Below are 18854 nucleotides of genomic sequence, written 5' to 3' on the forward strand. Positions count from 1 at the left end.
CCCATGTCATTTCCCCGTGGGGCCCACGTGATTTCTCCTGGGGGCCCACGTGATTTCCCCTGGGGGCCCACGTTATTTCCCCTGGGGGCCCACGTGATTCCCTCGTGGAGCCCGAGTTATTTCCCCTTCGGGCCCGCGTGATTTCCCCGTGGAGCCCACGTGATTTCCCGTGGGGACCCGGGTGATTTCCCCGGGGGCCCGCGTGATTTCCCAGTGGGGCCCGCGTGATTTCCCGGGGGCCCACGTGATTTCCCCTGGGGGCCCGCGTGATTTTCACGGGGGGCCCACCTGATTTCCCCTGGGGGCCCATGTGATTTCCCCGTGGGGCACTCATGATTTCCCCTGATGGACCACGTGTTTTACCCGTGGGGCCCACGTGAATTCCCCGTAGGGCCCAGGTGATTTGCACTGGGGGCCCTCGTGATTTCCCCTGGGGGCTCACGTGATTTCCCCGTGGGGCCCACGTGAATCCCCGTCGGGCCCACGTGATTTCCCATGGGGGCCCACGTGATTTCCCCCTGGGGCCCACGTGATTTCCCCCGGGGGGCCCCGTGATTTCCCCCGGGGGCCGACGTGATTTCCCCGTGGGGCCCACGTGATTTCCCCGTGGGGCCCACGTGATTTCCCGTGGGGGCCCGGGTGATTTCCACTTGGGCCCCGCGTGATTTCACCGTGGGGCCCGCGTGATTTCCCATGGGGCCCACGTGATTTCCCCTGGGGGCCCACGTGATTTCCCTGGGGGCCGAGGTGATTTCCCTGTGGGGCCCATGTGATTACCCCGTGGGGCCCACGTGATTTCCCCTGGGGGCCCACGAGATTTCCCGTGGGGGCCCGCGTAATTTCACCTGGGGGCCCTCGTGATTTCCCCTGGGGGCCCCCGTGATTTCCCCAGGGGGCCCACGTGATTTCCCATGGGGGCCCGGGTGATTTCCCCGTGGGGCCCGCGTGATTTCCCATGGGGCCCACGGGATTTCCCCTGGGGGCCCACGTGATTTCCCCTGGGGGCCCACGTGATTTCCCCGTGGGGCCCAAGTGATTACCCCGTGGGGCCCACGTGATTTCCCCTGAGGGCCCACGTGATTTCCCCTGGTGGCCCACGTTATTTTCCCGTGGGGCCCACGTGATTTACCCTGGGGGCCCACGTGAAATACCCGTGGGGCCCACGTGATGTCCCCTGGGGGCCCACGAGATTTCCCCGTGGGGCCGACGTGATTTCCCCATGGGGCCCACGTGATTTCCCCTAGGGGCCCACGTGATTTCCCCTAGGGGCCCACGTGATTTCCCCGTGGGGCCCACGTGTTTTCCCCTGGGGGCCGACGTGATTTCCCCGTGGGGCCGACGTGATTTCCCCGTGGGGCCCACGTGATTCCCCTGGGGGCCCCCGTGATTTCCAATGGGGGCCCACGTGATTTCCCCGTGGGGCCCACGTGAATCCCCATCGGGCCCACGTGATTTCCCATGGGGGCCCACGTGATTTCCCCCTGGGACCCACGTGATTTCCCCCGGGGGGCCCCGTGATTTCCCCCGGGGGCCGACGTGATTTCCCCGTGGGGCCCACGTGATTTCCCCGTGGGGCCCACGTGATTTCCCCGTAGGGCACACGTGATTTCCCCGTGGGGCACACGTGATTTCCCCAGGGGGCCCACGTGATTTCCCCTGGGGGCCCACGTGATTTCCCCGTAGGGCCCACGTGATTTCCCCTGGGGGCCCAAGTGATTTCCCCTGGGGGCCCACGTGATTTCCCCGTGGGGCCCAAGTGATTACCCCGTGGGGCCCACGTGATTTCCCCTGAGGGCCCACGAGATTTCCCCGTGGGGCCGACGTGATTTCCCCATGGGGCCCACGTGATTTCCCCTGGGGGCCCACGTGATTTCCCCTGGGGGCCCACGTGATTTCCCCGTGGGGCCCAAGTGATTACCCCGTGGGGCCACGTGATTACCCCTGAGGGCCCACGTGATTTCCTCTGGGGGCCCACGTGATTTTCCCGTGGGGCCCACGTGATTTACCCTGGGGGCCCACGTGAAATACCCGTGGGGCCCACGTGATTTCCCCGTGGGGCCCACGTGATTTCCCCGTGGGGCCCACGTGATTTCCCCTGGAGGCCCACGTGATTTCCCCTGGGGGCCCAAGTGATTGCCCCGTGGGGCCCACGTGATTTCCCCGTGGGGCCCACGTGATTCCCCTGGGGGCCCTCGTGATTTCCCCTGGGGGCCCACGTGATTTCCCCGTGGGGCCCACGTGAATCCCCGTCGGGCCCACGTGATTTCCCATGGGGGCCCACGTGATTTCCCCCTGGGGCCCACGTGATTTCCCCCGGGGGGCCCCGTGATTTCCCCCGGGGGCCGACGTGATTTCCCCGTGGGGCCCACGTGATTTCCCCGTGGGGCCCACGTGATTTCCCTTGGGGGCCCGGGTGATTTCCACTTGGGCCCCGCGTGATTTCACCGTGGGGCCCGCGTGATTTCCCATGGGGCCCACGTGATTTCCGGGTGGGGCCCACGTGATTTCCGGGTGGGGCCCACGTGATTTCCGGGTGGGGCCCACGTGATTTCAGGGTGGGGCGCACGTGATTTCCGGGTGGGGCCCACGTGATTTCCGGGTGGGGCCCACGTGATTTCCGGGTGGGGCCCACGTGATTTCCGGGTGGGGCCCACGTGATTTCCCCGTGGGGCCCACGTGATTTCCGGGTGGGCCCCACGTGATTTCCGGGTGGGGCCCACGTGATTTCCCCGTGGGGCCAACGTGATTTCCGGGTGGGCCCCACGTGATTTCTGGGTGGGGCCCACGTGATTTCCGGGTGGGGCCCACGTGATTTCCGGGTGGGGCCCACGTGATTTCCAGGTGGGGCCCACGTGATTTCCCCGTGGGGCCCACGTGATTTCCGGGTGGGGCCCACGTGATTTCCGGGTGGGGCCCACGTGATTTCCGGGTGGGGCCCACGTGATTTCCGGGTGGGGCCCACGTGATTTCCGGGTGGGGCCCACGTGATTTCCGGGTGGGGCCCACGTGATTTCCCCGTGGGGCCCACGTGATTTCCCCGTGGGGCCCACGTGATTTCCGGGTGGGGCCCACGTGATTTCCGGGTGGGGCCCACGTGATTTCCCCTGGGGGCCCACGTGATTTCCGGGTGGGGCCCACGTGATTTCCCCTGGGGGCCCACGTGATTTCCCCTGGGGGCCCACGTGATTTCCCCGTGGGGCCCAAGTGATTACCCCGTGGGGCCCACGTGATTTCCCCTGAGGGCCCACGTGATTTCCCCGTGGGGTCCACGTGATTTCCGGGTGGGGCCCACGTGATTTCCGGGTGGGGCCCACGTGATTTCCCCTGGGGGCCCACGTGATTTCCGGGTGGGGCCCACGTGATTTCCCCTGGGGGCCCACGTGATTTCCCCTGGGGGCCCACGTGATTTCCCCGTGGGGCCCAAGTGATTACCCCGTGGGGCCCACGTGATTTCCCCTGAGGGCCCACGAGATTTCCCCGTGGGGCCGACGTGATTTCCCCATGGGGCCCACGTGATTTCCCCTGGGGGCCCACGTGATTTCCCCTGGGGGCCCACGTGATTTCCCCGTGGGGCCCAAGTGATTACCCCGTGGGGCCCACGTGATTTCCCCTGAGGGCCCACGTGATTTCCTCTGGGGGTCCACGTGATTTTCCCGTGGGGCCCACGTGATTTACCCTGGGGGCCCACGTGAAATACCCGTGGGGCCCACGTGATTTCCCCGTGGGGCCCACGTGATTTCCCCTAGGGGCCCACGTGATTTCCCCTGGAGGCCCACGTGATTTCCCCTGGGGGCCCAAGTGATTTCCCCGTGGGGCCCACGTGATTTCCCCGTGGGGCCCACGTGATTCCCCTGGGGGCCCTCGTGATTTCCCCTGGGGGCCCACGTGATTTCCCCGTGGGGCCCACGTGAATCCCCGTCGGGCCCACGTGATTTCCCATGGGGGCCCACGTGATTTCCCCCTGGGGCCCACGTGATTTCCCCCGGGGGGCCCCGTGATTTCCCCCGGGGGCCGACGTGATTTCCCCGTGGGGCCCACGTGATTTCCCCGTGGGGCCCACGTGATTTCCCGTGGGGGCCCGGGTGATTTCCACTTGGGCCCCGCGTGATTTCACCGTGGGGCCCGCGTGATTTCCCATGGGGCCCACGTGATTTCCCCTGGGGGCCCACGTGATTTCCCTGGGGGCCGAGGTGATTTCCCTGTGGGGCCCATGTGATTACCCCGTGGGGCCCACGTGATTTCCCCTGGGGGCCCACGAGATTTCCCGTGGGGGCCCGCGTAATTTCACCTGGGGGCCCTCGTGATTTCCCCTGGGGGCCCCCGTGATTTCCCCAGGGGGCCCACGTGATTTCCCATGGGGGCCCGGGTGATTTCCCCGTGGGGCCCGCGTGATTTCCCATGGGGCCCACGTGATTTCCCCTGGGGGCCCACGTGATTTCCCCTGGGGGCCCACGTGATTTCCCCGTGGGGCCCAAGTGATTACCCCGTGGGGCCCACGTGATTTCCCCTGAGGGCCCACGTGATTTCCCCTGGTGGCCCACGTGATTTTCCCGTGGGGCCCACGTGATTTACCCTGGGGGCCCACGTGAAATACCCGTGGGGCCCACGTGATGTCCCCTGGGGGCCCACGAGATTTCCCCGTGGGGCCGACGTGATTTCCCCATGGGGCCCACGTGATTTCCCCTAGGGGCCCACGTGATTTCCCCTAGGGGCCCACGTGATTTCCCCGTGGGGCCCACGTGATTTCCCCGTAGGGCACACGTGATTTCCCCGTGGGGCACACGTGATTTCCCCAGGGGGCCCACGTGATTTCCCCTGGGGGCCCACGTGATTTCCCCGTAGGGCCCACGTGATTTCCCCTGGGGGCCCAAGTGATTTCCCCTGGGGGCCCACGTGATTTCCCCGTGGGGCCCAAGTGATTACCCCGTGGGGCCCACGTGATTTCCCCTGAGGGCCCACGAGATTTCCCCGTGGGGCCGACGTGATTTCCCCATGGGGCCCACGTGATTTCCCCTGGGGGCCCACGTGATTTCCCCTGGGGGCCCACGTGATTTCCCCGTGGGGCCCAAGTGATTACCCCGTGGGGCCCACGTGATTTCCCCTGAGGGCCCACGTGATTTCCTCTGGGGGTCCACGTGATTTTCCCGTGGGGCCCACGTGATTTACCCTGGGGGCCCACGTGAAATACCCGTGGGGCCCACGTGATTTCCCCGTGGGGCCCACGTGATTTCCCCGTGGGGCCCACGTGATTTCCCCTGGAGGCCCACGTGATTTCCCCTGGGGGCCCAAGTGATTTCCCCGTGGGGCCCACGTGATTTCCCCGTGGGGCCCACGTGATTCCCCTGGGGGCCCTCGTGATTTCCCCTGGGGGCCCACGTGATTTCCCCGTGGGGCCCACGTGAATCCCCGTCGGGCCCACGTGATTTCCCATGGGGGCCCACGTGATTTCCCCCTGGGGCCCACGTGATTTCCCCCGGGGGGCCCCGTGATTTCCCCCGGGGGCCGACGTGATTTCCCCGTGGGGCCCACGTGATTTCCCCGTGGGGCCCACGTGATTTCCCGTGGGGGCCCGGGTGATTTCCACTTGGGCCCCGCGTGATTTCACCGTGGGGCCCGCGTGATTTCCCATGGGGCCCACGTGATTTCCCCTGGGGGCCCACGTGATTTCCCTGGGGGCCGAGGTGATTTCCCCGTGGGGCCCACGTGATTTCCCCGTGGGGCCCACGTGATTCCCCTGGGGGCCCCCGTGATTTCCAATGGGGGCCCACGTGATTTCCCCGTGGGGCCCACGTGAATCCCCGTCGGGCCCACGTGATTTCCCATGGGGGCCCACGTGATTTCCCCCTGGGGCCCACGTGATTTCCCCCGGGGGGCCCCGTGATTTCCCCCGGGGGCCGACGTGATTTCCCCGTGGGGCCCACGTGATTTCCCCGTGGGGCCCACGTGATTTCCCCGTAGGGCACACGTGATTTCCCCGTGGGGCACACGTGATTTCCCCAGGGGGCCCACGTGATTTCCCCTGGGGGCCCACGTGATTTCCCCGTAGGGCCCACGTGATTTCCCCTGGGGGACCACGTGATTTCCCCTGGGGGCCCACGTGATTTCCCCGTGGGGCCCAAGTGATTACCCCGTGGGGCCCACGTGATTTCCCCTGAGGGCCCACCAGATTTCCAATGGGGCCGACGTGATTTCCCCATGGGGCCCACGTGATTTCCCCTGGGGGCCCACGTGATTTCCCCTGGGGGCCCACGTGATTTCCCCGTGGGGCCCAAGTGATTACCCCTTGGGGCCCACGTGATTTCCCCTGAGGGCCCACGTGATTTCCTCTGGGGGCCCACGTGATTTTCCCGTGGGGCCCACGTGATTTACCCTGGGGGCCCACGTGAAATACCCGTGGGGCCCACGTGATTTCCCCTGGGGGCCCACGAGATTTCCCCGTGGGGCCGACGTGATTTCCCCGTGGGGCCCACGTGATTTCCCCGTGGGGTCCACGTGATTCCAATGGGGGCCCTCGTGATTTCCTCTGGGGGCCCACGTGATTTCCCCGTGGGGCCCACGTGATTTCCCCTGGAGGCCCACGTGATTTCCTCTGGGGGCCCACGTGATTTCCCCGTGGGGCCCACGTGATTTCCCCGTGTGGCCCACGTGATTTCCCCGTGGGGCCCACGTGATTTCCTTCGGGGGCCCACGTGATTTCCTTCGGTGGCCCACGTGATTTCTGGGTGGGGCCCACGTGATTTCCCCGTGTGGCCCACGTGATTTCCCCGTGTGGCCCACGTGATTTCCCCGTGTGGGCCACGTGATTTCCCCGTGGGGCCCACGTGATTTCCTTCGGGGGCCCACGTGATTTCCCCGTGGGGCCCACGTGATTTCCCCGTGGGGCCCACGTGATTCCCCTGGGGGCCCTCGTGATTTCCCCTGGGGGCCCACGTGATTTCCCCGTGGGGCCCACGTGAATCCCCGTCGGGCCCACGTGATTTCCCATGGGGGCCCACGTGATTTCCCCCTGGGGCCCACGTGATTTCCCCCGGGGGGCCCCGTGATTTCCCCCGGGGGCCGACGTGATTTCCCCGTGGGGCCCACGTGATTTCCCCGTGGGGCCCACGTGATTTCCCGTGGGGGCCCGGGTGATTTCCACTTGGGCCCTGCGTGATTTCACCGTGGGGCCCGCGTGATTTCCCATGGGGCCCACGTGATTTCCCCTGGGGGCCCACGTGATTTCCCTGGGGGCCGAGGTGATTTCCCTGTGGGGTCCATGTGATTACCCCGTGGGGCCCACGTGATTTCCCCTGGGCGCCCACGAGATTTCCCGTGGGGGCCCGCGTAATTTCACCTGGGGGCCCTCGTGATTTCCCCTGGGGGCCCCCGTGATTTCCCCAGGGGGCCCACGTGATTTCCCATGGGGGCCCGGGTGATTTCCCCGTGGGGCCCGCGTGATTTCCCATGGGGCCCACGTGATTTCCCCTGGGGGCCCACGTGATTTCCCCTGGAGGCCCACGTGATTTCCCCGTGGGGCCCAAGTGATTACCCCGTGGGGCCCACGTGATTTCCCCTGAGGGCCCACGTGATTTCCCCTGGTGGCCCACGTGATTTTCCCGTGGGGCCCACGTGATTTACCCTGGGGGCCCACGTGAAATACCCGTGGGGCCCACGTGATGTCCGCTGGGGGCCCACGAGATTTCCCCGTGGGGCCGACGTGATTTCCCCATGGGGCCCACGTGATTTCCCCTAGGGGCCCACGTGATTTCCCCTAGGGGCCCACGTGATTTCCCCGTGGGGCCCACGTGTTTTCCCCTGGGGGCCGACGTGATTTCCCCGTGGGGCCCACGTGATTTCCCCGTGGGGCCCACGTGATTCCCCTGGGGGCCGCCGTGATTTCCAATGGGGGCCCACGTGATTTCCCCGTGGGGCCCACGTGAATCCCCGTCGGGCCCACGTGATTTCCCATGGGGGCCCACGTGATTTCCCCCTGGGGCCCACGTGATTTCCCCCGGGGGGCCCCGTGATTTCCCCCGGGGGCCGACGTGATTTCCCCGTGGGGCCCACGTGATTTCCCCGTGGGGCCCACGTGATTTCCCCGTAGGGCACACGTGATTTCCCCGTGGGGCACACGTGATTTCCCCAGGGGGCCCACGTGATTTCCCCTGGGGGCCCACGTGATTTCCCCGTAGGGCCCACGTGATTTCCCCTGGGGGCCCAAGTGATTTCCCCTGGGGGCCCACGTGATTTCCCCGTGGGGCCCAAGTGATTACCCCGTGGGGCCCACGTGATTTCCCCTGAGGGCCCACCAGATTTCCCCGTGGGGCCGACGTGATTTCCCCATGGGGCCCACGTGATTTCCCCGGGGGGCCCACGTGATTTCCCCTGGGGGCCCACGTGATTTCCCCGTGGGGCCCAAGTGATTACCCCTTGGGGCCCACGTGATTTCCCCTGAGGGCCCACGTGATTTCCTCTGGGGGCCCACGTGATTTTCCCGTGGGGCCCACGTGATTTACCCTGGGGGCCCACGTGAAATACCCGTGGGGCCCACGTGATTTCCCCTGGGGGCCCACGAGATTTCCCCGTGGGGCCGACGTGATTTCCCCGTGGGGCCCACGTGATTTCCCCGTGGGGTCCACGTGATTCCAATGGGGGCCCTCGTGATTTCCTCTGGGGGCCCACGTGATTTCCCCGTGGGGCCCACGTGATTTCCCCTGGAGGCCCACGTGATTTCCTCTGGGGGCCCACGTGATTTCCCCGTGGGGCCCACGTGATTTCCCCGTGTGGCCCACTAGATTTCCCCGTGGAGCCCACGTGATTTCCTTCGGGGGCCCACGTGATTTCCTTCGGGGGCCCACGTGATTTCCCATGGGGGCCCGGGTGATTTCCCCGTGGGGCCCGCGTGATTTCCCATGGGGCCCACGTGATTTCCCCTGGGGGCCCACGTGATTTCCCCTGGGGGCCCACGTGATTTCCCCGTGGGGCCCAAGTGATTACCCCGTGGGGCCCACGTGATTTCCCCTGAGGGCCCACGTGATTTCCCCTGGTGGCCCACGTGATTTTCCCGTGGGGCCCACGTGATTTACCCTGGGGGCCCACGTGAAATACCCGTGGGGCCCACGTGATGTCCGCTGGGGGCCCACGAGATTTCCCCGTGGGGCCGACGTGATTTCCCCATGGGGCCCACGTGATTTCCCCTAGGGGCCCACGTGATTTCCCCTAGGGGCCCACGTGATTTCCCCGTGGGGCCCACGTGTTTTCCCCTGGGGGCCGACGTGATTTCCCCGTGGGGCCCACGTGATTTCCCCGTGGGGCCCACGTGATTCCCCTGGGGGCCGCCGTGATTTCCAATGGGGGCCCACGTGATTTCCCCGTGGGGCCCACGTGAATCCCCGTCGGGCCCACGTGATTTCCCATGGGGGCCCACGTGATTTCCCCCTGGGGCCCACGTGATTTCCCCCGGGGGGCCCCGTGATTTCCCCCGGGGGCCGACGTGATTTCCCCGTGGGGCCCACGTGATTTCCCCGTGGGGCCCACGTGATTTCCCCGTAGGGCACACGTGATTTCCCCGTGGGGCACACGTGATTTCCCCAGGGGGCCCACGTGATTTCCCCTGGGGGCCCACGTGATTTCCCCGTAGGGCCCACGTGATTTCCCCTGGGGGCCCAAGTGATTTCCCCTGGGGGCCCACGTGATTTCCCCGTGGGGCCCAAGTGATTACCCCGTGGGGCCCACGTGATTTCCCCTGAGGGCCCACCAGATTTCCCCGTGGGGCCGACGTGATTTCCCCATGGGGCCCACGTGATTTCCCCTGGGGGCCCACGTGATTTCCCCTGGGGGCCCACGTGATTTCCCCGTGGGGCCCAAGTGATTACCCCTTGGGGCCCACGTGATTTCCCCTGAGGGCCCACGTGATTTCCTCTGGGGGCCCACGTGATTTTCCCGTGGGGCCCACGTGATTTACCCTTGGGGGCCCACGTGAAATACCCGTGGGGCCCACGTGATTTCCCCTGGGGGCCCACGAGATTTCCCCGTGGGGCCGACGTGATTTCCCCGTGGGGCCCACGTGATTTCCCCGTGGGGTCCACGTGATTCCAATGGGGGCCCTCGTGATTTCCTCTGGGGGCCCACGTGATTTCCCCGTGGGGCCCACGTGATTTCCCCTGGAGGCCCACGTGATTTCCTCTGGGGGCCCACGTGATTTCCCCGTGGGGCCCACGTGATTTCCCCGTGTGGCCCACGAGATTTCCCCGTGGAGCCCACGTGATTTCCTTCGGGGGCCCACGTGATTTCCTTCGGGGGCCCACGTGATTTCCGGGTGGGGCCCACGTGATTTCCCCGTGTGGCCCACGTGATTTCCCCGTGTGGCCCACGTGATTTCCCCGTGTGGGCCACGTGATTTCCCCGTGGGGCCCACGTGATTTCCTTCGGGGGCCCACGTGATTTCCCCGTGGGGCCCACGTGATTTCCCCGTGTGGCCCACGTGATTTCCCCGTGTGGCCCACGTGATTTCCCCGTGGGGCCCACGTGATTTCCTTCGGGGGCCCACGTGATTTCCCCGTGGGGCCCACGTGATTTCCGGGTGGGGCCCACGTGATTTCCGGGTGGGGCCCACGTGATTTCCGGGTGGGGCCCACGTGATTTCCGGGTGGGGCCCACGTGATTTCCGGGTGGGGCCCACGTGATTTCCGGGTGGGGCCCACGTGATTTCCGGGTGGGGCCCACGTGATTTCCGGGTGGGGCCCACGTGATTTCCGGGTGGGGCCCACGTGATTTCCGGGTGGGGCCCACGTGATTTCCGGGTGGGGCCCACGTGATTTCCGGGTGAGGCCCACGTGATTTCCGGGTGGGGCCCACGTGATTTCCGGGTGGGGCCCACGTGATTTCCGGGTGGGGCCCACGTGATTTCCGGGTGGGGCCCACGTGATTTCCGGGTGGGGCCCACGTAATTTCCGGGTGGGGCCCACGTGATTTCCGGGTGGGGCCCACGTGATTTCCCCTGGGGGCCCACGTGATTTCCCCTGGGGGCCCACGTGATTTCCGGGTGGGGCCCACGTGATTTCCGGGTGGGGCCCACGTGATTTCCGGGTGGGGCCCACGTGATTTCCGGGTGGGGCCCACGTGATTTCCCCTGGGGTCCCACGTGATTTCCGGGTGGGGCCCACGTGATTTCCGGGTGGGGCCCACGTGATTTCCGGGTGGGGCCCACGTGATTTCCCCGTGGGGCCCACGTGATTTCCGGGTGGGGCCCACGTGATTTCCGGGTGGGGCCCACGTGATTTCCGGGTGGGGCCCACGTGATTTCCGGGTGGGGCCCACGTTATTTCCGTGTGGGGCCCACGTGATTTCCGGGTGGGGCCCACGTGATTTCCGGGTGGGGCCCACGTGATTTCCGGGTGGGGCCCACGTGATTTCCGGGTGGGGCCCACGTGATTTCCGGGTGGGGCCCACGTGATTTCCGGGTGGGGCCCATGTGATTTCCCCGTGGGGCCCACGTGATTTCCCCGTGGGGCCCACGTGATTTCCGGGTGGGGCCCACGTGATTTCCGGGTGGGGCCCACGTGATTTCCGGGTGGGGCCCACGTGATTTCCTTGTGGGGCCCACGTGATTTCCCCTGGGGGCCCACGTGATTTCCGGGTGGGCCCCACGTGATTTCCGTGTGGGGCCCACGTGATTTCCGGGTGGAGCCCACGTGATTTCCGGGTGGGGCCCACGTGATTTCCGGGTGGGGCCCACGTGATTTCCGGGTGGGGCCCACGTGATTTCCGGGTGGGGCCCACGTGATTTCCGGGTGTGGCCCACGTGATTTCCGGGTGGGGCCCACGTGATTTCCCCGTGGGGCCCACGTGATTTCCGGGTGGGGCCCACGTGATTTCCGGGTGGGGCCCACGTGATTTCCGGGTGGGGCCCACGTGATTTCCGGGTGGGGCCCACGTGATTTCCGGGTGGGGCCCACGTGATTTCCGGGTGGGGCCCACGTGATTTCCGGGTGGGGCCCACGTGATTTCCGGGTGGGGCCCACGTGATTTCCGGGTGGGGCCCACGTGATTTCCGGGTGGGGCCCACGTGATTTCCCCTGGGGTCCCACGTGATTTCCGGGTGGGGCCCACGTGATTTCCGGGTGGGGCCCACGTGATTTCCGGGTGGGGCCCACGTGATTTCCCCGTGGGGCCCACGTGATTTCCGGGTGGGGCCCACGTGATTTCCGGGTGGGTCCCACGTGATTTCCGGGTGGGGCCCACGTGATTTCCGGGTGGGGCCCACGTGATTTCCGTGTGGGGCCTACGTGATTTCCGGGTGGGGCCCACGTGATTTCCGGGTGGGGCCCACGTGATTTCCGGGTGGGGCCCACGTGATTTCCGGGTGGGGCCCACGTGATTTCCGGGTGGGGCCCACGTGATTTCCGGGTGGGGCCCACGTGATTTCCGGGTGGGGCCCACGTGATTTCCGGGTGGGGCCCACGTGATTTCCGGGAGGGGCCCACGTGATTTCCGGGTGGGGCCCACGTGATTTCCGGGTGGGGCCCACGTGATTTCCGGGTGGGGCCCACGTGATTTCCGGGTGGGGCCCACGTGATTTCCGGGTGGGGCCCACGTGATATCCGGGTGGGGCCCACGTGATATCCGGGTGGGGCCCACGTGATTTCCGGGTGGGGCCCACGTGATTTCCGGGTGGGGCCCACGTGATTTCCCCTGGGGGCCCACGTGATTTCCGGGTGGGGCCCACGTGATTTCCGGGTGGGGCCCACGTGATTTCCCCGTGGGGCCCACGTGATTTCCGGGTGGGGCCCACGTGATTTCCGGGTGGGGCCCACGTGATTTCCGGGTGGGGCCCACGTGATTTCCGGGTGGGGCCCACGTGATTTCCGGGTGGGGCCCACGTGATTTCCGGGTGGGGCCCACGTGATTTCCGGGTGGGGCCCACGTGATTTCCGGGTGGGGCCCACGTGATTTCCGGGTGGGGCCCACGTGATTTCCGGGTGGGGCCCACGTGATTTCCCCTGGGGTCGCACGTGATTTCCGGGTGGGGCCCACGTGATTTCCGGGTGGGGCCCACGTGATTTCAGGGTGGGGCCCACGTGATTTCCTTGTGGGGCCCACGTGATTTCCCCTGGGGGCCCACGTGATTTCCGGGTGGGGCCCACGTGATTTCCGGGTGGGGCCCACGTGATTTCCGGGTGGGGCCCACGTGATTTCCGGGTGGGGCCCACGTGATTTCCGGGTGGGACCCACGTGATTTCCGGGTGGGGCCCACGTGATTTCCGGTGGGGCCCACGTGATTTCCGGGTGGGGCCCACGTGATTTCCGGGTGGGGCCCACGTGATTTCCGGGTGGGGCCCACGTGATTTCCCCGTGGGGCCCACGTGATTTCCCCGTGGGGCCCACGTGATTTCCGGGTGGGCCCCACGTGATTTCCGGGTGGGGCCCACGTGATTTCCGGGTGGGGCCCACGTGATTTCCGGGTGGGGCCCACGTGATTTCCGGGTGGGGCCCACGTGATTTCCGGGTGGGGCCCACGTGATTTCCGGGTGGGGCCCACGTGATTTCCGGGTGGGGCCCACGTGATTTCCGGGTGGGGCCCACGTGATTTCCGGGTGGGGCCCACGTGATATCCGGGTGGGGCCCACGTGATTTCCGGGTGGGGCCCACGTGATTTCCGGGTGGGGCCCACGTGATTTCCCCTGGGGGCCCACGTGATTTCCGGGTGGGGCCCACGTGATTTCCGGGTGGGGCCCACGTGATTTCCGGGTGGGGCCCACGTGATTTCCGGGTGGGGCCCACGTGATTTCCGGGTGGGGCCCACGTGATTTCCCCGTGGGGCCCACGTGATTTCCCCGTGGGGCCCACGTGATTTCCCCGTGGGGCCCACGTGATTTCCGGGTGGGCCCCACGTGATTTCCGGGTGGGGCCCACGTGATTTCCGGGTGGGGCCCACGTGATTTCCGGGTGGGGCCCACGTGATTTCCGGGTGGGGCCCACGTGATTTCCGGGTGGGGCCCACGTGATTTCCGGGTGGGGCCCACGTGATTTCCGGGTGGGGCCCACGTGATTTCCGGGTGGGGCCCACGTGATTTCCGGGTGGGGCCCACGTGATTTCCCCGTGGGGCCCACGTGATTTCCGGGTGGGGCCCACGTGATTTCCGGGTGGGCCCCACGTGATTTCCGGGTGGGGCCCACGTGATTTCCGGGTGGGGCCCACGTGATTTCCGGGTGGGGCCCACGTGATTTCCGGGTGGGGCCCACGTGATTTCCGGGTGGGGCCCACGTGATTTCCGGGTGGGGCCCACGTGATTTCCGGGTGGGGCCCACGTGATTTCCGGGTGGGGCCCACGTGATTTCCGGGTGGGGCCCACGTGATTTCCGGGTGGGGCCCACGTGATATCCGGGTGGGGCCCACGTGATTTCCGGGTGGGGCCCACGTGATTTCCGGGTGGGGCCCACGTGATTTCCCCTGGGGGCCCACGTGATTTCCGGGTGGGGCCCACGTGATTTCCGGGTGGGGCCCACGTGATTTCCGGGTGGGGCCCACGTGATTTCCGGGTGGGCCCACGTGATTTCCGGGTGGGGCCCACGTGATTTCCCCGTGGGGCCCACGTGATTTCCCCGTGGGGCCCACGTGATTTCCCCGTGGGGCCCACGTGATCTCCGGGTGGGGCCCACGTGATTTCCGGGTGGGGCCCACGTGATTTCCGGGTGGGCCCCACGTGATTTCCGGGTGGGGCCCACGTGATTTCCGGGTGGGGCCCACGTGATTTCCGGGTGGGGCCCACGTGATTTCCGGGTGGGGCCCACGTGATTTCCGGGTGGGGCCCACGTGATTTCCGGTTGGGGCCCACGTGATTTCCGGGTGGGGCCCACGTGATTTCCGGGTGGGGCCCACGTGATTTCCGGGTGGGGCCCACGTGATTTCCGGGTGGGGCCCACGTGATTTCCGGGTGGGGCCCACGTGATTTCCGGGTGGGGCCCACGTGATTTCCGGGTGGGGCCCACGTGATTTCCGGTTGGGGCCCACGTGATTTCCGGTTGGGGCCCACGTGATTTCCGGGTGGGGCCCACTTGATTTCCGGGTGGGGCCCACGTGATTTCCGGGTGGGGCCCACGTGATTTCCGGGTGGGGCCCACGTGATATCCGGGTGGGGCCCACGTGATTTCTGGGTGGGGCCCACGTGATTTCCGGGTGGGGCCCACGTGATTTCCCCTGGGGGCCCACGTGATTTCCGGGTGGGGCCCACGTGATTTCCGGGTGGGGCCCACGTGATTTCCGGGTGGGGCCCACGTGATTTCCGGGTGGGGCCCACGTGATTTCCGGGTGGGGCCCACGTGATTTCCCCGTGGGGCCCACGTGATTTCCCCGTGGGGCCCACGTGATTTCCGGGTGGGCCCCACGTGATTTCCGGGTGGGGCCCACGTGATTTCCGGGTGGGGCCCACGTGATTTCCGGGTGGGGCCCACGTGATTTCCGGGTGGGGCCCACGTGATTTCCGGGTGGGGCCCACGTGATTTCAGGGTGGGGCCCACGTGATTTCCGGGTGGGGCCCACGTGATTTCCGGGTGGGGCCCACGTGATTTCCGGGTGGGGCCCACGTGATTTCCGGGTGGGGCCCACGTGATTTCCGGGTGGGCCCCACGTGATTTCCCCGTGGGGCCCACGTGATTTCCGGGTGGGGCCCACGTGATTTCCCCGTGGGGCCCACGTGATTTCCGGGTGGGGCCCACGTGATTTCCGGGTGGGGCCCACGTGATTTCCGGGTGGGGCCCACGTGATTTCCGGGTGGGGCCCACGTGATTTCCGGGTGGGGCCCACGTGATTTCCGGGTGGGGCCCACGTGATTTCCGGGTGGGGCCCACGTGATTTCCCCGTGGGGCCCACGTGATTTCCGGGTGGGGCCCACGTGATTTCCGGGTGGGGCCCACGTGATTTCCGGGTGGGGCCCACGTGATTTCCCCTGGGGGCCCACGTGATTTCCGGGTGGGGCCCACGTGATTTCCGGGTGGGGCCCACGTGATTTCCGGGTGGGGCCCACGTGATTTCCGGGTGGGGCCCACGTGATTTCCCCGTGGGGCCCACGTGATTTCCGGGTGGGGCCCACGTGATTTCCGGGTGGGGCCCACGTGATTTCCGGGTGGGGCCCACGTGATTTCCCCTGGGGGCCCACGTGATTTCCGGGTGGGGCCCTCGTGATTTCCGGGTGGGGCCCACGTGATTTCCGGGTGGGGCCCACGTGATTTCCGGGTGGGGCCCACGTGATTTCCGGGTGGGGCCCACGTGATTTCCGGGTGGGGCCCACGTGATTTCCGGGTGGGGCCCACGTGATTTCCGGGTGGGGCCCACGTGATTTCCGGGTGGGGCCCACGTGATTTCCAGGTGGGGCCCACGTGATTTCCCCGTGGGGCCCACGTGATTTCCGGGTGGGGCCCACGTGATTTCCGGGTGGGGCCCACGTGATTTCCGGGTGGGGCCCACGTGATTTCCGGGTGGGGCCCACGTGATTTCCGGGTGGGACCCACGTGATTTCCCCGTGGGGCCCACGTGATTTCCGGGTGAGGCCCACGTGTTTTCCGGGTGGGGCCCACGTGATATCCGGGTGGGGCCCACGTGATTTCCCCTGGGGGCCCACGTGATTTCCGGGTGGGGCCCACGTGATTTCCCCTGGGGGCCCACGTGATTTCCGGGTAGGGCCCACGTGATTTCCGGGTGGGGCCCACGTGATTTCCGGGTGGGGCCCACGTGATTTCCGGGTGGGACCCACGTGATTTCCCCGTGGGGCCCACGTGATTTCCGGGTGGGGCCCACGTGATTTCCCCGTGGGGCCCACGTGATTTCCCCGTGGGGCCCACGTGATTTCCGGGTGGGCCCCACGTGATTTCCGGGTGGGGCCCACGTGATTTCCGGGTGGGGCCCACGTGATTTCCGGGTGGGGCCCACGTGATTTCCGGGTGGGGCCCACGTGATTTCCGGGTGGGGCCCACGTGATATCCGGGTGGGGCCCACGTGATTTCCGGGTGGGGCCCACGTGATTTCCGGGTGGGGCCCACGTGATTTCCGGGTGGGGCCCACGTGATTTCCGGGTGGGGCCCACGTGATTTCCGGGTGGGGCCCACGTGATTTCCGGGTGGGGCCCACGTGATTTCCGGGTGGGGCCCACGTGATTTCCGGGTGGGGCCCACGTGATTTCCCCGTGGGGCCCACGTGATTTCCGGGTGGGCCCCACGTGATTTCCGGGTGGGGCCCACGTGATTTCCGGGTGGGGCCCACGTTTTTTCCGGGTGGGGCCCACGTGATTTCCCCTGGGGGCCCACGTGATTTCCGGGTGGGGCCCACGTGATTTCCGGGTGGGGCCCACGTGATTTCCGGGTGGGGCCCACGTGATATCCGGGTGGGGCCCACGTGATTTCCGGGTGGGGCCCACGTGATTTCCGGGTGGGGCCCACGTGATTTCCCCGTGGGGCCCACGTGATTTCCGGGTGGGGCCCACGTGATTTCCTTGTGGGGCCCACGTGATTTCCCCTGGGGGCCCACGTGATTTCCGGGTGGGGCCCACGTGATTTCCGGGTGGGGCCCACGTGATTTCCGGGTGGGGCCCACGTGATTTCCGGGTGGGGCCCACGTGATTTCCGGGTGGGGCCCACGTGATTTCAGGGTGGGGCCCACGTGATTTCCGGGTGGGGCCCACGTGATTTCCGGGTGGGGCCCACGTGATTTCCGGGTGGGGCCCACGTGATTTCCGGGTGGGGCCCACGTGATTTCCGGGTGGGGCCCACGTGATTTCCGGGTGGGGCCCACGTGATTTCCCCGTGGGGCCCACGTGATTTCCGGGTGGGGCCCACGTGATTTCCCAGTGGGGCCCACGTGATTTCCGGGTGGGGCCCACGTGATTTCCGGGTGGGGCCCACGTGATTTCCGGGTGGGGCCCACGTGATTTCCGGGTGGGGCCCACGTGATTTCCGGGTGGGGCCCACGTGATTTCCGGGTGGGGCCCACGTGATTTCCCCGTGGGGCCCACGTGATTTCCGGGTGGGGCCCACGTGATTTCCGGGTGGGGCCCACGTGATTTCCCCTGGGGGCCCACGTGATTTCCGGGTGGGGCCCACGTGATTTCCGGGTGGGGCCCACGTGATTTCCGGGTGGGGCCCACGTGATTTCCGGGTGGGGCCCACGTGATTTCCGGGTAGGGCCCACGTGATTTCCGGGTGGGGCCCACGTGATTTCCGGGTGGGGCCCACGTGATTTCCGGGTGGGGCCCACGTGATTTCCGGGTGGGGCCCACGTGATTTCCGGGTGGGGCCCACGTGATTTCCGGGTGGGGCCCACGTGATTTCTGGGTGGTGCCCACGTGATTTCCCCGTCGGGCCCACGTGATTTCCGGGTGGGGCCCACGTGATTTCCGGGTGGGGCCCACGTGATTTCCGGGTGGGGCCCACGTGATTTCCGGGTGGGGCCCACGTGATTTCCGGGTGGGGCCCACGTGATTTCCGGGTGGGGCCCATGTGATTTCCCCGTGGGGCCCACGTGATTTCCCCGTGGGGCCCACGTGATTTCCGGGTGGGGCCCACGTGATTTCCGGGTGGGGCCCACGTGATTTCCGGGTGGGGCCCACGTGATTTCCTTGTGGGGCCCACGTGATTTCCCCTGGGGGCCCACGTGATTTCCGGGTGGGCCCCACGTGATTTCCGTGTGGGGACCACGTGATTTCCGGGTGGAGCCCACGTGATTTCCGGGTGGGGCCCACGTGATTTCCGGGTGGGGCCCACGTGATTTCCGGGTGGGGCCCACGTGATTTCCGGGTGGGGCCCACGTGATTTCCGGGTGTGGCCCACGTGATTTCCGGGTGGGGCCCACGTGATTTCCCCGTGGGGCCCACGTGATTTCCGGG

The sequence above is a fragment of the Ovis canadensis genome, chromosome 15 (genome assembly GCF_042477335.2).
Source record: "Ovis canadensis isolate MfBH-ARS-UI-01 breed Bighorn chromosome 15, ARS-UI_OviCan_v2, whole genome shotgun sequence".
Classification (NCBI taxonomy): Eukaryota; Metazoa; Chordata; class Mammalia; order Artiodactyla; family Bovidae; genus Ovis; species Ovis canadensis.